This window comes from Festucalex cinctus, chromosome 3, assembly GCF_051991245.1.
Source record: "Festucalex cinctus isolate MCC-2025b chromosome 3, RoL_Fcin_1.0, whole genome shotgun sequence".
In the NCBI taxonomy this organism is placed as follows: Eukaryota; Metazoa; Chordata; class Actinopteri; order Syngnathiformes; family Syngnathidae; genus Festucalex; species Festucalex cinctus.
This window is the reverse complement of record NC_135413.1, coordinates 31,841,609-31,849,294: the sequence shown is the minus strand read 5'-3', so window position 1 is coordinate 31,849,294 and position 7,686 is coordinate 31,841,609.

Sequence of the window (7,686 nt, the reverse complement as noted above, 5' to 3'; positions counted from 1 at the left end):
GTTTTCCTTGATTTATTTTGGTAGCAAGCCTGTTTCAGGTCAATCAAAATGACTTCTTGCGCACGTATGCCATCAAGTGTCACCTTCCACTACAGAACCGCCAGGCATCAATCTTGTCTTTGGTCCTCCCGAGTCTGCAGACGCCGGTTGTCCAACTGACGTCGCAAATCTGTTTTGTGAGACGAAAACCGCTTTTCCTGTGCCATAAAACCTTTCAATCATCCATTGGAATCTCCGCCATGTGATTGATCTGTGTCCAATCGGAAGCCTGAAGCAGTGCGGTGATCTAAGAGTCAAATTGGACGGCTGATCGATTCTTAATTTATTTGTAGTTGATTAAAGAAATCCAATAAAACGATGATTATACACCCCAGATGCAATAGTAGTGACTTAACTGCAGAACATCTCGCTTGCACGGTTCCATAAATAGACAAAGATATACTGGAGTGACCCAACTATTATATTAACATAATACTGGTCGGCAGAGAAGGCGTCAAGAAAGGCAATTTTCCCAAAATGTTTCCCCTTTAGTGTTGTGTTCTTTAGAACGAATCTTTTCGGTGAACGTGAGCGAACGGGTCACTCCTTGAAGTGATTCGTTCTCTTCTCAGTTCCTTTGAGAGCAGCCACGCTCATGCCGTCAGTTTTCGCCAACGACCAATCAGAAACTAGCGTCAGACGTGGGCGGGGTTTTACCACACATGCAGCCTCACTATTGGTGTTCGGGAACGAGTCACCGAGGAAGCTTCCCGTTCGCGAAGACGTGAACGGTTTCAGTGAGTGAACGAGTCAGTAGGTTGAATCGTGTTGCCATTTCCGGTTCAGAAACGAACGATTCATTGAGTGAACGTACTGCCATACCAGTTCAGTGAGTGAGTGATTGTGAGTGAACGATTCGGTGAACAAATGTTTTGAACGGTTCTTTTAAATGAACTGATTCTAGTGATTCAGTTCACCTAAAAGAACTGTAATGCCCATCACTAATTCCCTTTACATTTATCGCCATTGACGTTTATAGAAGTCAAAGATCCATCCATGAATGATTTGGTCCCCGGAAAAACAAAAGTCCCGAAACTTTTGCCCGCCGACAGTGCATACGATTGCTAGTGTGTCTCGGAAAACGGGAGTGGTGATCAGTTCCCGGGCTAAACAGACTCCTGGCTCCCATTCCATCCCCGCCAACCTGCGCAGAATAAGCATTCCAGCTAATGAATGTTTAGCCGCCAACGACACGCGGGGGAACGATTGCAAGTGTTTGTGTTTTTACCGCAACGTCACTCCCGATAACGCTGCTTTCGTACCTGCTGTAATCGCACCCCCCGGGCCGAATAAACGATTCCTTAAGATGGGTATGCACATACCAACAATCGGCAGGATTGTGATGGGTTTACAGCTAAAAGTCAGTCATGAGATGGCTCAAAAGATGATGCCGAGTGATTAACCGGTAGTTTCAAATTTGTCCTCTGTAGTGGACCTTTTTAAACCTGAACATCTCCCCACCCAGTGCATGCGATTGAATTGCCTCCTTTTGTGCTCTATCGAGGACATTCAGAGCTTTCCAATGATACCAAATGTGTTGGGCTTTGCTACCTTTGATTGCACCATAAAAGAAAATGGCTTCCCTCAGTGCAAGCACTTTTTAGGGAAGAGGAAAAGTAAGCGTATAACACTTTTTATTGAACAAATGTTAGCATGTGTTCTATAAGACTCTTAAAGAACACATTAAAATATTGTTTTAATTATTTTAACTGTATTTGAGCCTAGCATTTAAGTTTTAAAAAAATGTCCCCTGTAGTGGACACATCATAGCTAAAAAAAAACTTTTTTTTTTTCAAAAAATTATTTTGCAGCATTCCAGTACTTCATAAAGATTAGGGAATATCAAAATAAACATGATTGGACAATATTTTTTTTTCCTGGTAGTCACGAGGATATGAGTGATTTTGAGATTTAACAATCGTAAATGTTAAACCACGATAAGACTTTAACATGAAATATAATCATTAAAATACACACACATACGTAAATTCACACTTGAGTTTTCTGTCCCTGAATTTTCACTCACTCTTTTCACGAATACGTTAACCCCTCAAAAAAAATACAAAAAAATTTAAAAAATGGAATCTTCCACATGTCACATGATTCACAGGAAGTTGCATCATTCGGATCCTCGGCAAGTCATGGGAAGGCCACAGGTAAGTTCACAAATTTTATTTTTCTCTATTTTAACTATGATGGTGGAATCTCAGAACAGTCCTGTTGCTTAAATTATTTCCATTATTTTTTAATACTATTTTTATTGACTGGCTGTAGTGTGCTTAGCATCAGCATGCTATTAGCAAAAAGTGGTATGTGGCTAAAGAAAAAGAAAAAATCCTGTTGCTTTTCAGTGTTGTTAATCAAATAAGGAGTTTCAGTACAATAAAACACTGACAAGAAAATTCAATTTAATGAGATTGCACACATTTCGTGTAGTTGAATGTGTTGTGATTTTGTAAAAAGAAATTTTCAATTTATCTTGAGATTAGGAGTGTGACGATTATCAATATCACGATAAATCGGGATACTTTGTCTTGTGATCGATTATCCATACGCCTACGCAAGTATCGCGATATTTGTAGTTCATTATACAGCCGCTATAACAGCTCAGTTGTTCTTACTTATTGAGCAATTACTTGGCAGGCCACTAGAGGGAGCGCCTCATAAGAGTGGTGAGGAAATGGACGCAAGTGTTGAGGCGAAGAAGACTCATCAGCTCACTTTTACTTGTCCTGCAAATGATTCACTTTTGCTTACGTTTCTATGAAAATTTGTCATATCTTCAATTTTAACATTTTAAAACATATTTTATGCTTCGACTTTTTGAAGTACACCATTCCTGGGGAATATTAACTCATTCACTCCCAAAGACGTATTTATACGTTTTTTAGTTTGTTTGTTTTTTCCATTAATGAAACAGATGAAGCACACTTTTTTTTTTTTGTAACGACTACCATCGCTTTAAGCTTCCACTTCAGGTCAGAAACTGCATCAAAGCCTTCATACAAAAACTCTAGCAAACAAAAACCTATAAAAAAAAACGTATAAATACGTCTTTGGGAGTGAATGAGTTAATATTGATTTAAGTAATTTTTATTAATTTAAGTAAATTTGTTTTTCTTGACGTCCCACAAGGTCACTAGCCGCTCGTTTAGCACAAGTAAGGAAGTGCGGCGATCGGAGCGCACGTGCCAATAAAATAACGCCGTCAATAATAGCAAAGGTGTTGCAATGAACCTCACTTCAATAGCTCGACCTTGTCGTGTCCTTTTTTTTAAAAGAAAACAAAAACAAACAAAAAAACGTCCGCCCCAGTGTTCAACGTGGAGACCGACTGTTACTTCCTTCCTGCCGCATCTATTATGTCTTCCTCTCGCTCTCTCTCTCCCTCGGCCAAAGGCTCAATGACTCCGTCCGACCCGAGATGCCGTCGTCTCTTCTATCCGCCGTGCAGACACATCATAAAAGGCCGGCCAAAATCACATTACGCCGCCTCGATTGCATTAACTGGGCCGGCGCGCACCTGTAACGCTGCCGGCGGCAGAGAAGAACAAAGACGATTGGCGCGTCGTAAAAACCGAGTCAGCTTTTGAAACCGAAAAACCTCAACAGTAACTTAAAAACTGCGATTCTGTTGTAAAAAAAAATAAAATAAAATACAATAAAATAATACATATTGGGCTTTTGTTTTGAAAAACTTCTGCGGTATGACTAAGCTGAGCTGTTTGAAGTCGGAACTTTCATTTTGCAACAAACAAAGAAGTTGACACGAAATTTGCTCTTTTACCGCCAAAAACGTTTAATAACGATGACTAAAATCACGATGTATGCCGCCATAAACGTTAATTGACGTCTACTGTTTTTTTTTTTTTTTATCAATGGGTAATGTCTAATGGAGCGCTGCCTGGTCAATGACTTGTGGAATCAAAAACACCCACTAACTATGGCCTGCAGGTGGCAGCATTGTATCTCTTTTCAATGGGCTGCCGGTGTGTGAAATTACAAGGAAACATGACGAATCGGAAATAGAAAGTTTTCAAGGATGACGTGAGCGATCAAAGCGTTTGTCACATTAAATCCAATTGACAGAGCGTCGCAAAACAAAAAAATATTAGCGTCAGTCGCTGTTGTGCACAAAATGTATGTTTTCACAAAAAAAGCTTGTCACTCCAATTATCTATTTTCGAATGAAAATGGAATAATATTCTGCTTGCCTTGAAAGATGAGTCAAATTGATCGAAATTGGCTGCCACTGTCAAGGTTGTTTTTTGGCTAACGTGTGGCGGTAAAAGAGTTACCAAAAACGATGTAGCGGGGCTGGATCTGGCCTCCCGGTTCTTGGGTTTCGACACGCCTGGCTTGGGACGTGATGAGTCACGTGCGTGTGGCTCGAAATCAATGACGCGCCAAAGCCGTTTTGTGTCATTATCTGCACCGAGCAGTCATCTGGTGACTGATGAATTGTTTCCCTACTGGAGGGCGATAGTGGAAAATCAGCTCATCCAGGGAGAGTAAACAAAGCGACGACGATGGGAGCCACTTGACTTGCCAACGTGGATTTGACCTCGCCTAATATTAACATCCTCAAAGCAACAAGATAAGCAGTGCTCGGCGAGTTACGCAAGCAGTTTAAAACGTGATTTATTTATTTTTTTTTACATTAACATTATGCGAGGCATCTTCAAAGTGTGACATAACAATCACACCCTGTCGTGAAAACAATCACTCGCTTGTGTGCTTGAAGTTGGAACATAACACAGACGCTAATATTAAACTGTTATTAACCCTTTGACTGCCAAAAACGTTTAATAGCGATTAGTAAAATCACGATGTATGCCGCCATAAACGGTAAATGACTTCAACTTTTTTTTTCTTTTTTTTTTTTTTTTAACTGCCTGGTCAATGGATTGTGGAATCAAAAACACTAACTATGGCCAGCATATGGCAGAATTTTATCTCTTTTCAATGGGCTGCCGGTATACGAAATTACAATGAAACGTGACAGAATCTGATGAAATAGAACGTTTTCAAGGATGACGTGAATGATCAAAGCCTTTTTCATATCAAAGTTGTTTTTTTTTTGAAAATGTGTGGCAGTAAAAGAGTTAAGGGAAAACCGTTGCAATAATAAAATGAGGCGTGGTAATATAAGATACTTCATAGAACATATATTACACAATATATGATGAAAAAAATGGGACTCTCTGACTCCGACATTTGTCTCCAGTGCTCACAAAACACTGCCGATACTTATCTTCATGCTTTATGGTCATGTACTCCAGTGCTGCATTTCTGGACTAAAATCTTGGAAAAGCTCGCTGATATATTAAACTGTAGGCTTCCTTTATCTCCAAGACTGTGTTTACTAGGTGACTTAACAATAACTGAGCTACCATGTAAACAATCTCAATCTATATTTATAGCCCTTACTATTGCTAAAAAAATAATCCTTGTCAATTGGAAAAATAAACAATCTCTAAATATCGACCACTGGTTAAACTTACTAATAAATTATATCTCAATGGAAAAAATCTCTGCCTTAAATAAAAATCAAGTATCAAGATTTAAACAAATATGGTCTATGTACATAGAATATTTTAATCTCAATTTGGCAACTTAATCCTGCCAAGATTCTGCCTGTTAACGAGAGCCACCACATCGTTACAACTTCTGTTTTCGCTGCTCCTGTATTTGGTATTTTGTATCTGATTGTTTTTATTTTTATATAGTCAGGAACCTAGTTGCTGCTAGTGGGCTCGAGCATACCACACTATACGACACTATACTCAATAACTCCTTAAGATCTATTTCTAGTGGGCACTAAGCATCAACACTTGGTGTTACTGCATGCTAATTAGTCAATTTTCTTGACGCCGTCCCCTGTGGTCGGGCGGGGGTGGTTCTGCCCCCCCCCCCCCCCCCCCCCCCCCCCCCCCCCCCCCGTTGTCTGCTCGGTGGCGGTTGCGTCTTGGCCGCTCCCTGGGCCCCCTGTGGGGTGCGGTGTTGGGGTGCTTCCCCTGGTGCCCGGGGCGGTGCCGTCCCGGCGCGGTCCCGCTGCTCCGTGCCCGGCGGCGCGGTTCGGGGTGGGTGGGCCTCCGGTGTGCCCCGTGGTTCCCTCTCCCCTCCCCCTTCCTCCCCCCCGTCGCCTCTCCCTCCTCGCCTCCTCCCGCCCATCCTCCTCTGCCTCCCGGTCCCTTTTCCCTTGTCGCCCTCCCTCCTCCTCTCCCCCCCCGCCTCCTGCCCCTGCAGCCGCCCTTTCGCCTTCTTGTCGTCTTCTCCCCGCTTCCCCCCGCCCCCCCCCCCCCCTTCCCTGTCTGCCCTGCGGCCCCTCCCCCTCCCTCTCCCTGGGCCTGGGGCTCCCTCCCCGGCCCGGGCGTCGGGCTCCGGGGGCCGGGCGAGGGTTTGGGGCCTGCCCCACTCCGGTATAACTCCTGGCGCCCCGGGCGGGCTCCGGTGGCCGGTGGGCTGTCCGGTAGCCCTGCTGCGCTGGCTGTCCGCCCATTGTGGTGCCGGGTGGATGAGGTGGGGGGCGGCAGGGGGTGGGGGTGCTGGGGGGCGGGCGTGCCACCTACACCCGCCGGGTTGGGTGAGGCCCCGCTGGTCGCTCCTCTTACTCACTTCACTAGCTTGCACTATACACTTTGTAAATATACACATAGGGCACACAACACATTTCTTGGTGGGGTGGGGAAGGGTGGAAACACCGTCTTCACCCTTCAACTCCCCTCCAATTTTAATGCACCTCACGTCCAAGGGGAGGGGTGAGTTGGGGCGGGGGAGCCATCAGAGGGGATGGACTGCAGTGCCTGGCAGCGCTGTGGTCCCCCCCATTTGTGTCCCTGCCCCACCACTTTGTCCCTCCATTCCCTTTTTTTAATGCACCACACATATACATATTCATTTTTTGGGGGGGATACGGGTGTGTCGGAATAGGGGAAAATTTTTCCCTCTGCTCCGACTCACCTGCTCCCAATTTTAATGCACCACACGCACACACTTGTATATACACTGGGTGGGGCCACATTCACGGTGTAGGGTAGAGCTCGCCAGTCGGCGAGCTGGCGGACTCAGTAACAGGGTTAGGTGTCACTTGTACTCTGGCGTGACGACCGGGGCCTCTCCCCACCGGGCTCGGTGTTCTGGTGTTCCGCCTTCTCCCCTGGTGCTTCCTCCTCTGCTTCCCCCCTCCCGCCGCTGTGCAAATCTCGCGCGGCTGGAGGTGGGGTGGGCACATCTTCCCTCTCTGCGCTGCTGCCCGGTGCCGGTTTCCGGGGGGGGTGGGGGGTTCTCGCGGGGGGCCGGGTTCGCGGGGGGGGGGTGGCGGCCGTCGGGGGGGGGGCGGCTTGTTTGGGGGGGGGGGTGGAGGTATGGGTGGGTGGGGGGTTGGGTGCTGGGGGTCGGGGTGTGTTCGGGGGTTTGGGGGTCGGGGGTGGTGGGGCCTGGGTCGTGGTGGATGGCGGGTTTGGGTGGGGTGCGGGGGGGGTCGTGGGGGGATGGGGGGCTGGGGACCGGTGGGGCGCTGTGGGGGCCCGCTGGGCCTCGTTCTGCGGCCTTGGGCTCGGGGGTGTGGGCCGGGGCTGGGGCGGGGGTGTTCCGGGTGTCTGGGTCGGCTCGCCGACCGGTGTCCGCTCGGGTGGCTTGGGGGTG